This window comes from Ochlerotatus camptorhynchus, unplaced genomic scaffold (genome assembly GCF_037179485.1).
Source record: "Ochlerotatus camptorhynchus isolate MF236.1 unplaced genomic scaffold, CSIRO-AGI_Acam_v1.1 ptg000158l, whole genome shotgun sequence".
Classification (NCBI taxonomy): domain Eukaryota; kingdom Metazoa; phylum Arthropoda; class Insecta; order Diptera; family Culicidae; genus Ochlerotatus; species Ochlerotatus camptorhynchus.
The window spans coordinates 773,233-785,999 of NW_027040648.1; the positions used below are offsets into that span (position 1 = coordinate 773,233).

General features: G+C 39.9%; 2 pseudogenes; one reads left to right on the plus strand and one right to left on the minus strand.

Moving 5' to 3' along the window:
* Window positions 1–1,417: 1,417 nt before the first annotated feature.
* LOC135701365 (uncharacterized) lies at window positions 1,418–2,212 on the plus strand (annotated as a pseudogene).
* Window positions 2,213–2,519: 307 nt separating this feature from the next.
* Window positions 2,520–12,535, minus strand: LOC135701389 (uncharacterized; annotated as a pseudogene).
* Window positions 12,536–12,767: the final 232 nt, after the last annotated feature.

The window sequence follows — 12,767 nt, forward strand, 5'->3', positions numbered from 1 at the left end:
GTTATTAAATTTTACAGACCATCATAAAGATTGCAAAAATTTCCTCACGTTAAAAGAACTATTTGCAGAGTATCATTGAAATTCATATAATGTTGGTATTTTTCACAGAACTCTCTACAATTTTTTTGAAAATTTGTATGGACCGTAGACATTTGTCAACCAACCAAGAGTATACGTTGTTTATGAACAGCCCTTACCAGGAGGACATTGAACACACCTTTAGCTCACAAAATGTCCCTGAAGTTGACAGAATTTTTCTGAAGTTTAAAGAACTTCTCTGAAGATCGACGCACATCTTTAAAGTTTGTAGAATTTCCCTAAAGTTTGTAGAACTTCCCTGAAATTTGTAGAACTTCCCTGAAGTTCAATAAACTTCTCTGAAAGTTGTTGAATTTCTCTGCTTCTTTGGAGGAACTTATTTAAAGTTTTTAGAACTTTCCTAAAATTCACTACAGTTCCCTATAGTTCGCAGAATTTCCTAGAAAGTCGCTGAACCTTCCTGAAAATTTCCTCAGGCAAAATATGGGAATTGCAATGAAGCTCTATCAATTCTGTAGTAATTCAAGGTGAGGACTACCTGAACTCACTGGGCAAGAGTAGCTAACTTCATGTGAATTTCATTAAAAGGCATTATCGGTTAAACGATTTTCAAACCAATTCGTCTTGGTTGCCAGACTTTATTTTCGATCTCGCCGTTGAGTCAAACATATAATTTTTTTTTTAATCCAAGCAAATTTTTCAAGCCTCAGGATGTTTTGGTGGCAAATGCCACCTTTGCCACCTGCTGAGTACGGGACACAAAACTTTCGGTTCCTACTATCTCTTTTATTGCACTCCGGTAAAAATCTTTCAACAATCGTCGCTACTAAAGTGGCTTGATTTTTTTTTACAGAGTCGCTTTTTCAAAGCACAAGAAGCGAACTCTCTATTTTCTTCATAAGGTTTTTTATTTTTATTTTTCCAGATTTTCTACACGATACTTCCAATAAAAAACTCTCGAAACAGGACGAAAATCAATGCCTACTACGATTATGTGGCTGTCTCAGACTGTCCCGCTCGTTTCTTTCTCTTTTACTCTTATGAGGGAAAAGAAATTAATTAAGAAGTTGTTCTAGCAAAAAACATTAATTGATTTTGGTCAAAGTCGACATAATCAATACGGATCTTACTTGAGAGGCAAAGAGAACTCTTTAATGCCATTTAGATTAATGCAATCATCATTTGAACCTTGCTTAACTGCATTTGTTCAATTCGTAATAGTTTTGTATCGTCAATAGTCCATATATGCCTTCATAATCGGCTTTATAAACTTCAAAACACTTTTTCTCAAAAAACCCAAGGTGAAATATTTTAAAACCATCACAGGTTTGATTGTTAGGATCAATACTAACATCCTGTGAAGGAAAATCTGAGGTACATGAATGTTGCAAAAAAAGTTCCTTCAGACATAGCGTGCGTCATCGACAATGGAATTTTGGAGCTCTATTATCAGAACCCGATTCTCTACCTTGAGGAATGCTGTGATCTTTTCTACCGACGATTCCAGATCAAAATAAGTGGATCGTCTGTTTGCAGAATTTAACATGCCGAAGGATTGACGAGGAAGGCATTAGAACGCAGAACCATCCAAATCAAAGAGATTGAAATTCTTCGTTTCTGTTCGGAAATGAGTTCTTTTGATTGGGGCACGTATCATTTAGTATTTCTAGACGAAGTGCCCTTGGATAACAGAAGCATCTTGAGGAATCGTCGATTGTGGCTATTGGATTGTTTTGAAACAGAGGGAACTTTTACACGAAACATATTTTTTGATTGTTGCCGTGAATTCGGTCTGAAAAACGAAAAAATATTTCAATATCCAGGGAAAAACTCTGTTTGGATAATGGATGGATCTTGCATCCATTATGATGCCAACATCATTTTGTATCTCCGTTCGATAGGCATCATCCCAGTATTCATACCCGCCTATTGTCCGTTTTTCAACCCTGTAGAATTGATTTTCGGCATGATGAAATCACGAATCAGGAAGGTATATGTAGAGAATCGGAACAAGAACCTATTCCATTTGGCTCTGGAAACTTTTATGGGGTTGGAGAACTATGTTTGTAGCAAAATTTATCAACACTGTGGATATTCACCGGGTGGAGTCTTCGATCCTTCAGTAGGATTGCCTCAAACTGATGAACTGCCGAATTATAACGAAGAAGAGTAATTTTAACAAAATGAGTGTAAAAAGGCTTCATTTTTTATTTTTATAAAACAGCTCAGGTACAAAAATCATGGACTTGGAGTTAATGATTCACAAATGATCAATATCTTGCATATCCGAAACGTTGTCGGCAAGTGAACGGCTAATTTCATTCTCCTCTGGTCTGATAGAGTCCTGCATTGCTGATACCAAACTTGAATTGATTGACGATCGAGAGCGTAGTGCACTAATGCGATGCTTTACCCTTTGTCCCCGTGAAATCAATTGGTCGACTTCTTCTTCCAACACTGAGAGCTCTGAAGAAAATGCTTCATTGATGGTGCTGGCAACAGATATCCCATTGTGGGTACTCTCCAGCTGCACAGCTTCCAAAATAGGAACAGATCTGAAGAACTTAATAATGCAAAGTGGAGGTAACTCCGACATTCTTTGTTCCCGTTCGTGTGCAGGCGCGGTGTCCGTGCCCAAAGCTTCCACGAGCTAGCTTGACCGGTAAATTGTTTTCCATGCAATTCTCGTAGCTCATTCACCAACACAGAGAGGAACTGGTTGCTGGGAGCACCCGCTCGATCGGTATCCTGGAATCGCAACAATTGTTGTCCACCAAATCCTATAGTTGCTTGCACGAAACCGCCGTAGAGTAAATGAGAACGTGCACTCGTATATCTTTCGTACGCCAGCTAATCAAAAGTTTGCTGTCGATTTGATCGATGCTTATACGTCTTCGGTTGCTGCTTTGCAAGTATACAAATTTCCGCAAATCCTCAAATGTTGGCTCACTGTCAGCCCTTGACTTCCACTTTCGTCAATGAAAATAACTTCACGGCAAATGATGGGACTTACGATTGTCCACACACCTTGCAAGATTTCGTGCACTGTATCACCGCACAACAGTTGTGATGCAATCAAACTACCGGATGTTTCTCCAACAAACCTACGCTTGAAGAATGAACTGCACCGCGATAAATGCTTCTTCTGACAGGCCTCACTTTTCTTTTCACAGACTCATTAGGTTTGTGTTCATGCGGGCTTCCTACTCCGTCATCACAATCCAAAGGAAGAATCAAAGGGTCAAAATCATCTTCAAGGGCTTCGATCGAATACTGGTCTGAACCGTCCTCGAAACTAACGTCGAAATCGATTTGATTCGCAGCGCCCTGGTACTCCCGATCCTCATCCTTAGATTCTTTTCGATCGATGGTGCTGCAAGATTGACTACAAGGAAACAAGAAAATTTTACATCAGTAACTAATGTTATCGAAAGGAAAGTAAAAAGATCATTTCACCCTGTAATCGTAGTTGAATAAATACGATAATTTGATCTCGATTTGTAAATTTTTTCGGAGCACCAAATAGATGTAAACAACAACAACCAAATTTTAACTTTGTTTTGATTTCTTTTAACAAATTTTCAAATGGTTTCTGGAAGTGCTGCTAAAGTACATTATGAAGAGAAAATCGAAAAAAAAAGAATCAGGTAATACATGCTGACGCCAAAAATAATAAAAATAACTATTTCACAGTAATTTATTATATATGTTATTCAAATAGTCAATTTGGAAGAACTTTCAAAATAGTCATCCGCTGCCAAATCATTTCTGACAACAAGATTGTACAAAGATAAACTGCGGGTTTTGGCCACCGTGTTTTGTTTGTCGTTCCGGTTCGGTTCCTTCCGGACCTTGTAGAAATGGATGTTGGCACATTTAATCGTTTTTTGATAAACCAGATGGAAACATCCACCTTCTTCGTCGCATCGCGGATCGAAAGATTCGGCCAACGCTTGAACAGACTCAAACACCTTCCTGGCCTTCACCGGGTCAGCTGTCTTAGGTTTTCTGCTACAGCTTGCTCGCCGCTGGGTCGTCTGGGTCTCCTTGAATGACTTCACCACCTGGGAAATCGTCGAATGATGGATTCCCAGGTGTTTTCCGATCCATCTGTGGGACGCAGTCAGATTTTCCATGACGGCGCACAAGATTTTTTGGCGGATCTGCTCTAGCTCCGATGCCATCTCGATAACCACTTGACATATTGTGGTGAAATTCTGCCAGCGCAAACATTACACTCTTAGCTGGTTTCAGTCAAAATTTGATCAATTTTTACCCACATGCTAAAAAGTTATAAACTAATCAATGTGTCTCATTTTTTTCGAGAAACATTTCACTTGTGTGAGTTTGTAACCAGTTGGTTACAATCCGTGGATTTTCGTCTGTATGAGTTATTGTTGGTTGGGAAAATTCACGTTTTTTAAACCTTAAACAGTAGACACACACAAGAGCGAGAGGGCTTGTGTCGCTGCCAAAACACTCAAAGGATACACGGCGAATGAGAACGACCCAAATTTGAGTTTAGTTCACTCATAATCGCCAAAAGTGCAGGAACTCAGCGATTAGTAAATTTGCCTCATGTTTTCCCAGGTTTTTCCGGGATTTTCCAGGGAAAAATTCCCAAATTTGAGAAAAGTAAAGATTGGATTCACTCAGTCTATTGGTACTACTCCGAGACTGAATAAAATTTTCGTCAATTTCCTCATTTTCCGGCAGATTTTTTAGGTTTTTACAGGAAACTATGAGACAAATTTTACTCATCGCTGAGTTCCTGCACTTTTGGCGATTATGAGTAAACTAAACTCAAATTTGGGTCGTTCTCATTCGCCCTGTACTGAAGCAAGGAAAATGGTAGCCTTAAGCTTAAAATGGATGCGCATATGCTGTAAAGAGGATTGGCAAAATTGCTTGAAGAGGCGTCCGTGTGAACAAGACCATAGTGAAGTGCAGTGCAAATAGAATACACCCCCCCCCCCCTTGTGGGGATGGGCTGGAAATCCTGCCTTCGTTAAGGACCTCGTACCGTAAATAAAACGGTCTCACACGGCTCGGTTCGGAAGTCAAGTGGGACAACGTAGGGGTCGCGACGTCGAAGGAGATTCTGCTGCAACAGTGAGTACCGTATTAGCTTGATAAACTCTTGATTCAAGCCAAACAAATATGTGAAAGCCCACACCCACACGCCACAGAAAAGGGCAAATAAATGGTTTAAGAAAATGTGAATATTCCTGTGTTTTCATACTTTGTTCGCGTAGCCCCTCCAAATACCCAGTAACATGCCGGCCTCGCGACACAGTTCAGGAGTCTGAGCTAGTTACCCGGGAGTGTTTGGTCATGCCATAGTCACAAGTTCAGAGCACAATTTTTAAGTAATTCCGTGGAAAATTACAATTCGATAATGAAAACGATCCCATAGTCCCTGACAACCAAACAAATCGCATTTTCCAAAGCATTATTTTGAGAATAATTTTATGTGAATTCCAAGGATAATTCTAAGGGCATCACGAATCTAAGCATTTCAGAAGAATTCATACTTTTTCTTGGGAACTCCACTATCACACACCCGACAATGCTGGGGATGATACGTTCAGCGAGACGTCCAGCTGACGCACGCCACGAAAACCGCAATCTCACTACTTTTTCCGGAAAATCAACGGACGGGGCAAACACGCGTCGTACTCCTTTCGTGGATTGTAACTTTCTCCTGCAACCGCGCTCGACTGTTATGTTGATTGTGTTTTCGCCTTCTTTTGCAGCGGGAGGAGAAATAGGACCTAACTTTATTGAATACGCGAGACAACATGAAACGATAATTTTGTCCTTAGATAACTAGATTAACAAAATAAAAAACTTAATAAAATGAAGAGCAAAATTTACAAATTAAAATTGTTGCTGGCCGTGAAATGACAACAAAAACAAACCATAACAAACACGGTACACGCTTGTGTGAAACACGGCTAAATTACATTCGGCGGCAAAACTACACAAAACGGCATAAATTGTAACACACAGGTTACATGGTGCATGCAAAGAGCCTATTTAGATTTTCACGCCCGATTGTATTGGTGCGATTTGTGAGAGCTTGTTAGTGAAAATCCGAGGAAAATACATAACAAATCGCTGTCAAACGCATTTTGACAGATCTTCATACATTTTCAGAGGAAAGTAATAAACAACTTTACACGGCGATGCACCCGCAAGTGTGCGTGCGTTAATCGCCAGTAATCTCTTTTAGGTTCTGCAGCGTTACGTCACGAATGAACTCAGTGTTAATCGGCTGAACCTTGTTGACAGTTCAGTGGTTCTCGATTTTTTTTTTAAATTTCCTAATTTAAACTTGAAAATTGTCGAGGAAAGGATGTTGCTCGTGGTCTTTGCTGAAGTGTGGTTTACATCTCACTGCAGTCTGAAAAACTATCGAGAAAACCCTAATAAAATTTGTATGGATATTTTCGAGGGGGGCGACTCTATCTAAGATGCAGGAAATGTTTTGCTTTGCTGTTGTGAGATGCACTTGCGCTTAATAGATAGAAACACGATTGATAATGTTTTTGAAGATTTCCTGCAAAAAAGGTGGAGAGCGATGCGAGTAGAGGGGTTTAGATGCCAGAGATGAAAAGAGATTTTTCGTAGATTGATTCGCTAATGTGAGATTTTTCGACCATTTAAAATCGAGATTTCGATGTGTCACACCCTTTGGTTATTTTGCTTAACGACGTGTTCAGGGTAACATCCAAAAAATTTATGAAATAGTTCAATCATTTGGTTTATCGTTCGGCTATAGTATTTTTTTTATTAGGGAAATTACCCAAGAAAAAATCGGTTAAGTCCACGTACTGAACTGTCATCCGATTGAGGTTAACCCCGGAGGTGCAAAACCTTATAAAATCATGAAAAGTTATTTCAAATTTGAGTAACACCCTAAGGCCAATAACTGGTACACTTACTCAAATAAAAAAAAAACACACACACACATTAATACAAAATGTCTGATTGAGCCAAAAATGTAGCATTTTTTCGAGTTAATACACATTTTGCATATGGTTTGTAAAATTCAAGATGACCGTTTTTATTGGCCCCGGGGAAGCATCATCGAAGGACGTTGAACCTTTTGGTAAGGTATCTTTTGAAGTTTGTCACGCCATTCTCCAAGGAACTCCACGGGATCCGCCCTGAGGTCTCTTAATCTGACCCTAAAGTATTGTGGACTGTTACTGAAAGTTCCCTAGATGTGAGATGTTGCATCAAACGAAACTAGACGGTATATGGTCTATAAAGTGTCGGTTCGTCGGTGATTATTTTGAGTACACTGAAACCTCCATTTACGAACCAAAACGGGGGTTCGTAAATCGAATTAGTGCGTAAAAAAAAACCTCGTTATTTGGGATTTACTTCGTAAAAAGAAAACTCGTTATTTGGGATTTACTTCGTAAAAAGAAAACTCGTTATTTGGGATTTACTTCGTAAAAAGAGGTTTTTCAAAATATTGTCAAATACCCCATCATATGGGTATTTTTGGAATAGGAGTGATGTGTAGGGACCGGAAATCGATGTCTGACGCTATTTTGAAAACCAAGATGGCGGCTTCCGGTTACTGAAAAGCTTGGAAATTCTGCCAAATACCCCGCAATATGGGTATTTTTGGAATCAGAGTGACGTGTAGAGACCGGAAATCAATGTCTGACGCCATTTTGAAATCCAAGATGGCGGCTTCCGGTTACAGAAAAACAAAAATAATGTTAAATAACCCCACAATATGGGTATTTTTGGAATCAGGGTGACGTGTAGAGACCGGAAATCGTTGTCTGACGCCATTTTGAAATCCAAGATGGCGGCTTCCGGTTACATAAAAACAGAAAAATAATGTTAAATAACCCCACAATATGGGTATTTTTGGAATCAGGGTGACGTGTAGAGACCGGAAATCAATGTCTGACGCCATTTTGAAATCCAAGATGGCGGCTTCCGGTTACATAAAAACTTGGAAATTCTGTCATATGCCCCACAATATGTGTTTTTTTTTAATTGGAGTGACGTGTAAGCAGTGATGGAAAAGTTCGCAAAAAATCACTATGACTTCAAAATGGTGTCAGATATTGATTTCCGGTCTCTACACATCACCCTGATTCCAAAATACCCATATTGTGGGGTATATGACAGAATTTTCAAGTTTTTCTGTTACCGGAAGCCGCCATCTTGGAATTCAAAATGGCGTCAGACATCGATTTCCGGTCCCTACACATCACTCCGATTCCAAAAATACCCATATTGTGAGGTATTTGACAGAATTTCCAAGTTATTATGATACCGGAAGCCGCCATCTTGGATTTCAAAATGGCGTCAGACATCGATTTCCGATCCCTACACGTCACTCCGATTCCAAAAATACCCATATTGTGGGGTATTTGGCAGAATGTTCAAGTTTTTCTGTAACCGGAAGCCGCCATCTTGGATTTCAAAATGGCGTCAGACATTGATTTCCGGTCCCTACACATCACTCCGAGTCCAAAAATACCCATATTGAGGGGTATTTGATAGAATTTCGAAATTATTATGTTGCCGGAAGCCGCCATATTGGATTTCAAAATGGCGTCAGATATTGATTTCCGGTCCCTACACGTCACCCTGATTCCAAAAATACCCATATTGTGGGGTATATGACATAATTTCCATGTTTTTATGCTACCGGAAGCCGCTATCTTGGATTTCAAAATGGCATCAGACATTAATTTCCGGTCCCTACACGTCACTTCGATTCCAAAAATACCCATATTGTGGGGTATATGACAGAATTTCCATGTTTTTATGCTACCGGAAGCCGCCATCTTGGATTTCCAAATGGCGTCAGACATTGATTTCCGGTCCCTACACGTCACTCCGATTCCAAAAATACCCATATTGTGGGGTATATGACAGAATTTCCATGTTTTTATGCTACCGGAAGCCGCCATCTTGGATTTCAAAATGGCGTCAGACATTGATTTCCGGTCCCTACACGTCACTCCGATTCCAAAAATACCCATATTGTGGGGTATTTGACAGAAATTCGAAGTTATTATGTTACCGGAAGCCGCCATCTTGGATTTCAAAATGGCGACAGACATCGATTTCCGGTCCCTACACGTCACTCCGATTCCAACAATACCCATATTGTGGGGTATTTCACAGTATATCCCAGTTTCCGAAAATCACAAAAGAAAACTCGTTATTTGGAATTTACTTCGTAAAAAGAAAACTCGTTATTTGGGATTTACTTCGTAAAAAAAACCTCGTTATTTGGGATTTACTTCGTAAAAAGAGGGACGTAAATTGAATACTGCGTAAAAAAAGACTTCGTAAACGGAGGTTTCAGTGTAATAAGTTTTATCGTGGTAAATTTAGAAAACTGGTTCCCACATTTTCCGAAACTCAAAAGATAATTTTAAACTTGTCGCCAAGGCAGGAAGAAATATATTTTCCAGCAGTGCTGTAGATCAGTTCGAGCGGAATCTGAACGTCGTCTCAATTCAAGATGAGAAATAGACAACACATGTACACATCCATTTCCACAGCCATGTCTCCAGCACGGTATGAAACAGTTACGATAGAAAATTTACCAGAGAAAGAGAGAGAGGGAGATTGTAAATTCCAACCGCATGTGTCTAATTTGTTTAGAATTCTGTGATTCATGTTGAGAATGTTCTGATAAATTGATCTCCGCATTAGATGTCAAATATGGCAGCTGTGATTAAGAATTGTCAAAAAATGCGCATAAAATTCCAATTCAGTAATTTTCCGAATAAAACTTCCTCTGAATTTTACGATTGGATTAATTCCGCTTAATTGACTACTTATTCCGCGACAAGCCTCCTTCGATCGAAGGAGGGTTTTGAAGGTGGTTTTCCTTCTCCTCCTCGTCGTTCTCCACCGCCCGTTTTCAGCACAATAATTTGTATTTGTTTTTTATCGCACCAAAACAATCCCCTCAACACGCACTTTTCGTCCGAGCTCACTTACAGCGGCAGAGCGTCTATAAAGCTGATGCGGTGTAATTCACTCACGCGATCTTTGCAATAAAACGTCAGCACGGTGCGGAGGCGGAGGAACAGAGCCATGTGCTCTCTTCGGGTCCTTGTTCTCACTGCTCAGCAGTTCTCAGCCTGCTCCAGCGCACCCTCCCCCATGTATGAAGTCGGCTTGCTGCGATGAGCCACCACAGCACAGCACCAACAACGCAACGGGTAGCTTTTGTTTGGTTTATTGTTTGCATGTTATCGCTTTTATGGTTGATTCTTTTTTTTAGAGAGAGAGGACATCGTAAGCTTGTCGTTTTCCGTTTGTCTTGTTGTGGTTTCGTTTCCAAGTGTTTTATTGCCCCTTCAGTGTGGATTGGAATACAATTTTTTTGTTAGTTAGTTCAAAATTACCTTTAGTTGCACACTTTCAATTATTTCCAATAGATTTGAGAAACATGTTGATGTTTTCTCATGCCGTTCATTCTTGGATGGGACCATTCACCACTATTCTTCTTTTTTTCCTACGTGGGAAACTGAATGTTGAAAACAGATTCTTCCGTTTGATGCTAAGTGAGTCTCTTGAGAGTTATCGCTTCACGAGTAGTAAGTAAGCGATGAGGAGGGAGCGGCTAATATGTATGTTGGAAACACAGCTCTTATGCGCTACTTATCTTAATAGCTTGTAATGTAATGGGTTTTAACAACTCTCGACAATAACAACACCATCAACGTGTGTCTGGACTGGAGAGCTGCTACCTACTTCAAAAGAAGTGTTGCTTTCTACTAGACTGGGAGCCGCTGAAAACATAATTAACCACTTCGGTTCAGTTTGTTTGGAAGGGTCTACTTAATGCTATGGCTGAGTGAGATGAATCTTTGCAGTAAACTAATAGAAATACATGATCAAATGAGCATCTACCGTGATAATATTTATAGGTACCGTAATCATCGGGTGGGTTGCGTGTTTAGTTGCCACGTGGAAAATTTTCGGTTTGACTTTTGATCGGTTTTTAGCTAATGTTTTGAAAATATATGCGCTGTGAGGAATCCATGGCAGAACTTCGCCGGAAATTCACGGTTGCAGCTATGAATCCAAAAATTGGATTGTGTCAGTCAACAACAATGATTAACATTTTGACACATGCACAGAGCAGGTGCAGATATAGTACAGTGTTGCCAGTAACTTAAAATATCATTTTAAATTTCTTACCATGTGTGCCAATAAATGTGCCCAGGTGTACCCATCTGTATTTTTGACACTTTGTGTGGAGTGACCAACCCCTTGACCCCTATATAGAAATCACAGACGTAGGCCTACGTCAACAAAATTGACAAAATTGACACATTTATAAAGGAAATCAAGAGATGTTAGCGCCACGTAACGGCGATGTATCCGCTTACCTTTACACATGTTTCTGACTGACATATCTAGTAAAATATTATTTTCATCTAAGGGGCTATTTATAAATTACGTTGACCGTTTTTGAGAGGTTATAGACCAACCTCCCTTCCACTGGGTAATCAATCATCCATACATATTTTTGGAAATTTGTATGGACCCACGCAATGAGCAAACCATACATTTTTCTCCTTAACTATACTTAGTGTTTCCTTGAACCGTTCGAGAATTTAATTAAATAAGTAGGGTGGAGAACGGCTTCCCTGTGTAAGTATCCTCTCGAAAAAGAGAGGCAAAGTGAGGGTAGCCCCACAATTAGATCTAAGCCCTATGATGCTTCGTATCATGGAGCATCTTTTGAATAGATTTCTGATTAATTTTCATGAGAAAAACTCCGTACTTCAAATAAGGTCTCGAAAGAACTGAAGCCCTTCTCCACCCTAGTTAACGCTAGATTTGGCGTATAATTATTCTATATTTCGCTTAAATTCAAGCGAAATATCGGACGCAATTGGCAGTATTTTCTTCCAAATTTGAGTAGATCTATATTTAACCAACTTTAATGCCGATTTGAGCTCAATTTACCCATAATCAACAGCTCAATTTTTGTAAGTTTTTCCTTCAGTTTCGATATCTGTTTCAGTTTCAAATAAGACTGCAAAGAAGATTCCAATAAAGTAAACCGAAACGCCATACAAACTTGCAGACCTTTCTTTTTTCCAGTGCAGGCCGCGGACCATGGCGCGTTGCACCGCATGTATGCACTTTATCTCGTTCATGCGGTAATTTATATTAAAAATGCATCACGAATAAGAATTATGTGCGCGCTGATAAGATTTTGAGTTTCAATTTACCCGCTGAGCTGAGCTGAGAGCCAGCCGGCCGAGAAAGGAGTGAGGTGAACATGGACGAAAAATATTACAAAGCAATCCACCTACCAGTAGCAGTAGTAGGTAGAACCGAGTGTGATTGCAATACCTTTCCCCGTCAAGGCAAGGCTCTCGACCTCGAACGAAACCAGCACCTGTAGATCAATGTCAGCTGTTCGAAGGACAGGCAGTGGCCGGATGACACCGTTTTGCTGCGTTTGTCGATCCCGCATCCACTCCAAAGCATGTGACAGTGCCGTATTTTATGGGGCAAAAAGGACATTTCATTCGTTTCTTCCCTTATCGCAAGGTTCCATCTTTATTTTTATTTTTTTCACAATGCCAGAGCCAACTGTGGTGATGCGTTCCGTTGGTTGAAACAAAGCAACCGGAGAGGAAAATGTCACATGTTCTCGAAGAATGGATTAGAAATGCAGAAAAAAGGCAAACAAACGGAATTGTTTC